Genomic DNA, 10,810 nt, shown 5'->3' with positions numbered 1-10,810 from the left:
GGGCAGCAGCTCAAGCAAAGCCGCCCAGATTTCCCGATCCACACACACCTCCCCCAGCTCCTCCGGGGGAACCCCAAGGCATTCCCAAGCCAGCCGAGAGATGTAGTCCCTCCAGCGTGTCCTGGGTCTTCCCCGGGGCCTCCTCCCAATGGGACGTGCCCGGAACACCTCTCCAGCGAGGCGTCCAGGCGGCATCCGGAAAAGATGCCCGAGCCACCTCAACTGACTCCTTTCGACGTGGAGGAGCAGCGGCTCGACTCCAAGCTCCGCCCGAGTGACCGAACTCCTCACCCTATCTCTAAGGCAGCAGCCAGCCTGCTGGCTGGGCGCTGTTTACAACTATTTCACACTTTCTGAAATAATTGACAAAAAAATCAGCTTTTTAATGTTATTCAAATTTTTGGAGCTGCACCTGTACGTTGGAAAAAAGAAATGACACAAAAATTAAGACAGTACAATTTGTCTAAAACCTGCAGGGGAGAGGATCACAAGTTTTACTTTGGCTTATCTCCACTTTGTCATAATGAAGCCAGTAAGTGACTCCTTCAATTCCCCCTGACCTGACAGGATGAACAACCCCATCATTTAATCAATGACTGATGCGCATATACCTATTTCTTTCATTTTGGCAAAGATGTGCGTCCCTCCTCTTGGACGCTTTCCACCCTTAATAAATATGGATGTCCATTTGTTATCCAGAAGCACAGAAGCCTTTATCGATTTAATTTCTCATTACAGGATCCAGACGTAGATTATCTCCTAATGTCGTTTTAGATGTTTAGATGCCCCAATGTTCCTGCATATGGCTTCGTATTTGCTTTTGTTAATCCAGGGAAACATTTCTCTCTCTCTCTTCTCCCTCTGTCTCTGTCTCTCTCTCTCTCACACACACACACACACACACACACACACACACACACACACACACACACACACACACACACACACACACACACACACACACACACACACACACACACACAGAGAGAGAGAGAGAGACGCGGATGACATGTTGCACAAAATTAACAGTTTCTTCACGTGTAAACGCACAGATCATCCATCCAATTCATCCACGTGTCTCTCACCTGATTCATAAAGTGGATTGACTCGCTGGCAACGGTTCTAAACAGAACACGTTATACGTTATACGTTGTTTAGAGACAAAAAGTGTCTCCATCTGTGGAGTCGTGACTTGAAAATAATTTCCCCCACTCGGTAACGAGCCTCAGCCTTTACCATGACTGACATTTGGAACGTTCATCTTTGGAAAACCCAAATCTTCCATGTCCGCGTCGTGCGTCATTGCGCAGCGGCGCTTCCAGAACCACAGTGGTGAACAGGAATCCGCTGACAGCGCACAACCAGTTGTTTGTGCGGACGTGCGTGTCCGCGGATCAGCAGGTGCAGTTTTTTGTTGTTGTTGTTGTAATAAACGCGATTGGAAGTCTGGACCGCCGCGGCACTGATCTAAAGGACCTCTAATGTCCCGGACTCGGATTTCGTGCACACGCTGACATGCTCTGGGCGATCGCCACAGACAGGTAAAGTTCGTGTCTTCGCTTTATGTCTCCGAGGCTCAGATGTGTCTCAGATTAATAAGGTGAATCTGTTTGCCACGCGTCACCTTGCGTCGTGCGCTTTTCGCCACCGTTTGAGTGGATGAAGTCCGTTGCAATGTGATCTTTGAAATATGAGATGCGTTTTTAAGAAAAGATATGGAAAAACGCGTCAAAACTCTCTTATGTAATGAACAGACTTGATCCTGTGGGGTTACTAAACACCCAAACACGTGGATTACGCGTGCGTGCGTCTTTATACGCGCGTTTCTCTGTAAATTCAGGTGATTTTAGCGCATCAGGTGACATTTCTCTTACAACACTGTGCCAAGGTTTATACAAATGTATGTACTGTATTAGTGAGTTAAGAAGGTGAATTATTGTTCCTCAAGGACACTTTTATTTTTGGACACTGCGCTCAGTCTGATTGGGAATATTCCAAACGGGGTCAGGCTGATGAAGCAGACTGTGAGCAGAGGTGATTTAATGTTGGGAGTTATCGGAAGTTTTCGGAATCATTTCCACATAACCCTCGGGGTGACAGCGTTTGAGTGGGCGTTTCTTGTAGAGTAAATGGAGTATTTATTGGTGTTAACCACCTACAGCATGGAGACATTTGTCTAGCAAACTATTTGATAGTGATATCCTTTTCAGGCTATTTTTTGCCTGACAACATCAGATAAAGCAGTTAAGGTGTCAACATCACTCTGAAGTGATTAAAAAACACATTAAAATGTAATGTTCTTTGGAGTTGGATTGTGATTTCCACTTAGTCCTTCCATCAAAAACACAAGCCTGTAATCACTGGAATAAATACAGTGGAATGGTATGCACATTTTTTGTTCACTCCCATTCCAATGGCATCGATATATACATACCAAACTCAGGCCTATAGGCAATATAGACAAGAGCTAAGGCTTGTGTCCATCGGGGGGCACATTTGAGGGGAAATTTTCAATTTTCACCATTCTTATACTAAAACTAGTTATTACTATTTAATATAAAATAAACATAAGCCCATGTTGATTAAACTGCATAGCAAAGCCTATTAAATAAAAATAATAATGATATGGTTTCCTTGCCCCCTGTCTGTTGTGTGGAGCCCTTCTTAAAAAACAAACAAAAAAAGGCAGCCCAAACCTGGTGTCAGGACTTGTTATGTGAATAACAAGTCAACAATGTAAAACTGGACCAAACTGTCTGGTGCCCAGGGGTGGGAAAAAAGAAAATTGAAGGAGGGAAAAATGGGGCCAATTGAGGTACAGTAAAAAATAATATGTGTGACAAGCTATTTTTTTTTCCTGCTGCATTGCATCAGTGTTAACGTGCCTCCTCAGGCATTTCTGGGTGAGGTTTGCCTAAACTGACCAAACAAAAAATAAACTGTTTGCTTGGGGTAGGAATAGTTGGAAGAGGCTTTGAGTGGACTTTCAGGCTCCTTCGCACATAGTGCGAAGTTTGGACGAAGTGCACACTTAGTGCGCATGACGCAGGAATCGTGTGCAAACCGTGTAATGTCATCCCTGCCGCCAACGCCTCGTACACCTGTTGCTACAACAAGCACCTGAAAGACAAAGTGTGCACTGTGCGAACCAATCACACCCTCTCACGGCAGGTGCCGGTCAAATTCCAGGTGACATGCATGACTTTGCAAGTGTGAGTGTGACTTTACAAACACACACACTGACATGTGGGTGTGTGCGCTCCACTCATGGGAGGCGTGGCTTCCGACAGAAGCAGCTGTGGTGATCTGTCATTTTGGACATTCCAGCTACACAACACCTACTGTGTTTGGACAGTCATGGACTAACAACTGTCCACTGTGAGGCATGTGTGTCTGATTTTTGTATTTATGTGGACATAAATAAAAACATATATCTAGCTTGGCAACAAGCTGCGTGCACGGAGTGGCCACTGACAGCCCACAGGTTGAAAAAGACCGCCAGAACAGAACATGCAGCGGGCGATCTAACCGTCACGCCACCCATGTAAGCTCTGTTCCATATGATGCAGTGTCTGTGTTGTGGCGCACCGTCCACAAGACACGCATGTCGGGCAGAACACGCACATGCCCGACTGGACGTACCTGACCAGTAGATGTGGAGCACAGAGCACACTGGTTCTCATTCATGTCATTTCATGACTGTATGTCTGTGATCATGGATCATCACCAGAGGAACAGACGGAACATATTTGTATTGCTCGCTTGATAAATGTGGTGTTTTTAATATGGTGTGGGATTTAAATGTTCTTGTAATACTTCCATGTCCTTCCTGATATGAGGCAGATTCCCGCAGCTTTCAAAGAACAGCTCTGTAGCTTAGTGGTAAAGTCTCTGACTGGGAGTCAGAGGTTTTGAAAGGCACAAGTTCGCGTCCCGGGTGGTGCTTTTTTTTTAAAATTATTAATTATTCCACATAAGCGGCGCAATGTTGTCCCATGAGTACCAGCTGTTTTTATTTTTTTTTATTCCACATAAGCAGCGTGATGTGGTTCCACACATACCAGCTGGTTTTTATTTCTTCCAACAGTGCACCTGGCACTGTTCTGACTTAACGGACACCGGCGCGTGCACAAATTCTTGCACCGTACTCGTGCACGCCTGCCCGTCGGTGCTAATTTTGAACTGTTGGATGCTGTTTCGCCGTTTACATCCAAACACCATCCAAACTTCACAATATGTGCAAAGGGGCCATTCCCCCCATCATTTTGACACGTGTTGATCGTCAGTGTTTGCAGCTGGCTGTTACATTTTCCCTGCTTGTAATAGCAAAAAAAAAAAAAAAAAAAGAAATGCTATAACGTAGGTGTAAGCTTATTTGTTTATTTGTGTTTATTTGAGCTTTTATGTTTGATTTTTTTTACATCAAAAAACAAAACAAAAATTCGAAATTAAATTAAAATTTAAAATGATGCCTTGTTTTAAACTCACAGTGAAAATTAATCTCTGCATCATGAATTTAAAGAAATTAAAAATCTAAAACCAAAATGATGGTGTGAATAAGTAAGTGTTTTAGTAGAACACATACAAAACATCACTTTTACGAAGTCTATTAGAAAAGTATCCGACCTTATTATTTTTTTTAAAAACCATATGGATTTGAATCACGTGTGATTACATCAGCCAAGCTTGAACCCTCGTGGGCATGTGAGAGTTTTTTCACGCCTGTCGGTGACGTCATTCACCTGTGAGCATGCCTTGTGGGAGGAGTGGTCCAGCCCCCTCGTCAGAATTCCTTTGTCTGAGAAGTTGCTGAGAGACTGGTGCTGTGCTTCATCAAATTTTTTTCCAAAACTGTGAGGCACATCCGAGTGGACACCATTCGACAAATTAAGCTGGTTTTCGGTGAAAATGTTAACGGCTGCTGAGAGATTTTGGATTGTTTCTATCGCTGTAAGGACTTCCCACGGAGCTGGACATCACGCAGCGCTCCGAGGCGACGTCGTCATCCTGTTTCAAGCTGAAAACCTCCAAATTTAAGCCTCTGTTGACCCAGGACGTCGTGAGAGAACAGAGAACTTTCAGAAGAGGTCAGAATCAAATCAGATCAAATCAATTTTATTTATATAGCGCCAAATCACAACAAACAGTTGTCCCAAGGCGCTTTATATTGTAAGGCAAAGCCATACAATAATTACGGAAAAACCCCAACGGTCAAAACGACCCCCTGTGAGCAAGCACTTGGGAACAGTGGGAAGGAAAAACTCCCTTTTAACAGGAAGAAACCTCCAGCAGAACCAGGCTCAGGGAGGGGCAGTCTTCTGCTGGGACTGGTTGGGGCTGAGGGGAGAGAATCAACTATGATGAATTCTAAACCCTGACTGAAACTCTTCAAATGGACCATTCCTCTGCAGATGATCAGTTAGCTGTTTTACAACTACTCTTTCAAGAATTTTTGAGAGAAAAGGAAGGTTGGAGATTGGCCTATAATTAGCTAAGATAGCTGGGTCAAGTGATGGCTTTTTAAGTAATGGTTTAATTACTGCCACCTTAAAAGCCTGTGGTACTTAGCCAACTAATAAAGACAGATTGATCATATTTAAGATTGAAGCATTAATTAATGGTAGGGCTTCCTTGAGCAGCCTGGTAGGAATGGGGTCTAATAGACATGTTGATGGTTTGGAGGAAGTAACTAATGAAAAAAACTCAGACAGAACAATCGGAGAGAAAGAGTCTAACCATATACCGGCATCACTGAAAGCAGCCAAAGAGAACGATATGTCTTTGGGACGGTTATGAGTAATTTTTTCTCTAATAGTTAAAATTTTATTAGCAAAGAAAGTCATGAAGTCATTACTAGTTAAAGTTAATGGAATACTCAGCTCAATAGAGCTCTGACTCTTTGTCAGCCTGGCTACAGTGCTGAAAAGAAACCTGGGGTTGTTCTTATTTTCTTCAATTAGTGATGAGTAGAAAGATGTCCTAGCTTTACGGAGGGCTTTTTTATAGAGCAACAGACTCTTTTTCCAGGCTAAATGAAGATCTTCTAAATTAGTGAGACGCCATTTCCTCTCCAACTTACGGGTTATCTGCTTTAAGCTACGAGTTTGTGAGTTATACCACGGAGTCAGACACTTCTGATTTAAAGCTCTCTTTTTCAGAGGAGCTACAGCATCCAAAGTTGTCTTCAATGAGGATGTAAAACTATTGACGAGATACTCTATCTCCCTTACAGAGTTTAGGTAGCTACTCTGCACTGTGTTGGTATATGGCATTAGAGAACATAAAGAAGGAATCATATCCTTAAACCTAGTTACAGCGCTTTCTGAAAGACTTCTAGTGTAATGAAACTTATTCCCCACTGCTGGGTAGTCCATCAGAGTAAATGTAAATGTTATTAAGAAATGACCAGACAGAAGGGGGTTTTCAGGGAATACTGTTAAGTCTTCAATTTCCATACCATAAGTCAGAACAAGATCTAAGGTATGATTAAAGTGGTGGGTGGACTCATTTACATTTTGAGCAAAGCCAATCGAGTCTAATAATAGATTAAATGCAGTGTTGAGGCTGTCATTCTCAGCATCTGTGTGGATGTTAAAATCGCCCACTATAATTATCTTATCTGAGCTAAGCACTAAGTCAGGCAAAAGGTCCGAAAATTCACAGAGAAACTCACAGTAACGACCAGGTGGACAATAGATAACAACAAATAAAACTGGTTTTTGGGACTTCCAATTTGGATGGACAAGACTAAGAGTCAAGCTTTCAAATGAATTAAAGCTCTGTCTGGGTTTTTGATTAATTAATAAGCTGGAATGGAAGATTGCTGCTAATCCTCCGCCTCGGCCCATGCTACGAGCGTTCTGGCAGTTAGTGTGACTCGGGGGTGTTGACTCATTTAAACTAACATATTCATCCTGCTGTAACCAGGTTTCTGTAAGGCAGAATAAATCAATATGTTGATCAATTATTATATCATTTACTACCAGGGACTTAGAAGAGAGAGATCTAATGTTTAATAGACCACGTTTAACTGTTTTAGTATGTGGTGCAGTTGAAGGTGCTATATTATTTTTTCTTTTTGAATTTTAAATAGATTAAATAGATTTTTGCTGGTTATTGGTAGTCTGGGAGCAGGCACCGTCTCTACGGGGATGGGGTAATGAGGGGATGGCAGGGGGAGAGAAGCTGCAGAGAGGTGTGTAAGACTACAACTCTGCTTCCTGGTCCCAACCCTGGATAGTCACGGTTTGGAAGATTTAAGAAAATTGGCCAGATTTCTAGAAATGAGAGCTGCTCCATCCAAAGTGGGATGGATGCCGTCTCTCCTAACAAGACCAGGTTTTCCCCAGAAGCTTTGCCAATTATCTATGAAGCCCACCTCTGTTGGAAGCCTTAAGGACAAGTTGGAACATGCCCTGCTGTTAAACAATTTCTCAGATACTCACTCAACTGAAGGCCACCAAAAGCCGCCTGGATTTTACAAATGGTTATCAACACGGAGGTGTTTTTCCTGTGGCGGGCGCGCCACGCTGGCTGCGAGCCAACGCGCCAATCTGTCTGCACGTCTTTCATTAAAAAAATCTCCTTTAACAGTGGAATGTCCGGATAAACTGCTGATTCCGACCTCTTCTGAAAGTTCTCTGTTCTCTCACGACGTCCTGGGTCAACAGAGCCTTAAATTTGGAGGTTTTCAGCTTGAAACAGGATGGCGATGTCACCTCGGAGCGCTGCGCGACGTCCTGCTCCGTGGGAAGTCCTTACAGCGATAGAAACAATCCAAAATCTCTCATCAGCCATTAAAATTTTCACCGAAAACCAGCTTAATTTGTCGAATGGTATCCACTCGGATGTGTCTCACAGTTTTTGAAAAAATTTTGATGAAGCACATCGCCAGTCTCTCAGCAACTTCTCAGACAATGAAAATCCGACGAGGGGGCTGGACCACTCCTCCCACAAGACGTGCTCACAGGCGAATGATGTCACTGACAGGCGTGGAAAAACTCACACATGCGCACGAAGGTTCAAGCTTGGCTGATGTAATCACACGTGATTCAAATCCATATAGTTTTTTAAAAAAATAAAATGGTCGGTTTCTTTTCTAATAGACCTCGTACATCCAGTCTTTTTCAGATAAGTCAGGGGATGGACACATGAACATTTCTGAGACACTGAATATGTCTTCGACTTTATTTTGCTTCGGTTATATAGAAAAACAAAAAGTATGGTACGCTATGGTAAATCCATGTGGAGCAGACAGTTCTTAAATACTGTCTGTGCAAGAAGGAGACAAATTCATAATGCAGAGATTGCTTCTCACTATGAGTTTAAAGGGCATCGTTTTCAAAAATGTTATGCAAAAGCCTGAATTTTTTATTTGTTTGTTTTGATGTCTTAAAACAATTCAAACATAAAAGCTCAAGGGCACACAAACCTTTTCACAGAACTGTATTGCAGAATAGGCACCTGATGGTGTTACAGACTCCTCTTTTCAGATGCACTTTTGAGGTATTTAAGCATAAACCTTGTGGTCTCAAAACATTTCTCATATGATGATGTCATAGATGAGGTTGCTGCAAGGAAAATAAGGAGAGTCAAGCTGTAACAGGTGATGTGGGGGTGAGAAGATGGCTTATAGGTTTTTAAGCGCAAGGTTTCTAATTTGTTCTATGTGTTCTAAACTGTTTTATTGAATTGTTTGACATTATATTCTATTAAAACAGATTGATTTAGTTTCTTGTGTGAGTGTATATGTAAATGTAAAATTTACTGTGTGTTTGGGGTGGGTGGGTGGGGGGATTAATTTTTTTTTCTTAAGGCGCCAAATTGGATAGGGCTGGCACTGTACATGTATATGGTGACAGGTCTTATCTTCTTGTCTTCTTCAGTATCTCTTCCCTCACTGCAGGTACAATACCCCCCCATGTCTCCTGTGGATTTAGACTAGGTCAATGGGACATTTCTGTTGCTCTGGGGTGTGAGTGAAAGGGGAATAATTGTGCTTGCAAATACTAAAGACTCAACCCAGTCTCACGGCAGTTTGCGCAGCATTACGAAAAGTACATTAATCTATCACTCCCTGTCATTATTAGAATTCAGTTTAGTGCTTTATTAATTGTTTTTAAGGCTCTTCATGGGCTGGCCTCTGATTACATTTCTGATGTTGATTTCAGATCAAATCCTCAGGCAAAGGTCTTCTCCATGTCCCGCAGCCAGGGCTCAAACAGAGAGATGACAAAGCCTTTGCTGTCGTCTCCCCACGACTGTGGAACCTATTGATATCAGATGTGCCTCCTCAATTTCAGCCTTTAAAATCAGGCTAAAAACCAACCTTTATTCTCTGATCTTTCCAGCTCCCTAATTTTCCCATCCCTTGTGTTATTCTGTGATTCTGTTTATTCCTAGCTGCTGTTATTTTGGTTGTCAGCTTCATGATGTCTATGATATTCTTTTATGGTTTTACTTGCTTTACCATTTATCTCCTTTTTGTCCAACACTTTGGTAAATGGAAGCTGTGCTTTATAAATTAAATTTAGTTGCTAACTTTGCAAGGGATCCTGTCATTTGCAGCAACTAATTCAGTCATTGGTTATGCAGCACAAAAATGGGCCAACTAGCACCCAGAAAGTTCAGACTAATTGTTCAGTTTGATCTAAAAGCACAAAATTTGACTTGCAGATTGACATATTCTAAGCAGATCTGGATATTCAGCCCTTTTGACGAGAGCCATGGCAGCCCTTTGTCAAAATGGCCACCATTCATTCTTGCAGTTACAGTGATATTTGATTGAGATATTTGTGCTACCAAGGCTGAATCTCAGTTCTACCCCTTGGCCCTTCCCCTCCGTTTTGTGCGGGCATGAGAGACAGAGGGGTGTCTCAATTCGCTTTTTGGAGTGAGGCAGAGGGGTAGGCGGAGGGCTACAAACCCCTCCAGATTTAGTGAATCTGGATGCACACTGTGTTTAGAGGGGTAGGAGGAGCTTACCTCTGTCTCCAAAGAAACAAACATGGCGCCCAGAGCCGCACAAATGTAAGTGGCTTTCATTACAAATTACACTGTTTAGAAAGTTATAACTTGCCAAAAAACTTTACAGGTAATTGCCTATGACAGCAACATGTATGCTGCTGGATGCATGTTGCGTATATTGTCGTTCTGAGGAATATCGTAACTTCGCTCGTGTGCTGAGGTGTTATAATGCATATACACACGAACGCTACGATAAGACACTTTTATATCTCACAATGGAGAAAATAATGATAAAGGATAAGCACGTTAATTGTATGTTCATAAATCTTTGAATAATAGGGACCCCTGTTGTTGGATTTCAAGGTCTGTAATGTATGTGTATTTTGTAAGCAAACGGAGCCCTGAGCACACTCGTCTCCTAATGAGCTTTCAGGTCGGAAAATGAGGAGACGTTTCACTAATGGGAGTAAGTTGGAAAGTATATACACACACATCTATATGTGTAACACATAACCTGACGTCCTAATAGACTGCTGTTATTTGTCAAGGGCATTTGTAAAGGAAATAGGGCTGGATGCAAAAAATGTGACAGTTTGAAAAAGAAATATAAGGTTAACAGAACTAGATGCAGCCCATAACATACATACAGGTGCTCATCATATAATTACAGTATCATGAAAAAGTTGATTTATTTCAGTAATTCCATTCAAAAAGTGAAACTTGTATAATGTATACCTTCGTGTGCATGCATGAGTTTTTCCACGCCTGTCAGTTGCGTCATTTGCCTGTGGGCAAGCTTTGAGTGAGCACTGGTCCACCCCTCTTGTCGTTGTTTCATTGTGAG

The 10,810-nt window shown here is 42.3% G+C and overlaps 1 protein-coding gene across 1 annotated transcript in view; it reads left to right on the top strand.

The window, feature by feature from the left end:
• The first annotated feature begins 1,408 nt into the window (after positions 1–1,408).
• LOC117523458 (gamma-aminobutyric acid receptor subunit pi) overlaps positions 1,409–10,810 on the top strand; it is a 365,633-nt gene continuing 356,231 nt past the window's right edge. Inside the window, exon 1 of the mRNA XM_034185000.1 lies at positions 1,409–1,541. The gene's annotated coding sequence lies outside the window, so the exon portion shown is untranslated. The remainder of the gene's footprint in view (positions 1,542–10,810) is intronic.

The sequence above is a fragment of the Thalassophryne amazonica genome, chromosome 13 (assembly GCF_902500255.1).
Source record: "Thalassophryne amazonica chromosome 13, fThaAma1.1, whole genome shotgun sequence".
Taxonomy (NCBI): Eukaryota; Metazoa; Chordata; class Actinopteri; order Batrachoidiformes; family Batrachoididae; genus Thalassophryne; species Thalassophryne amazonica.
Note: the sequence above shows the minus strand (reverse complement) of the source record. Positions and strands in the feature narration are given on the sequence as shown.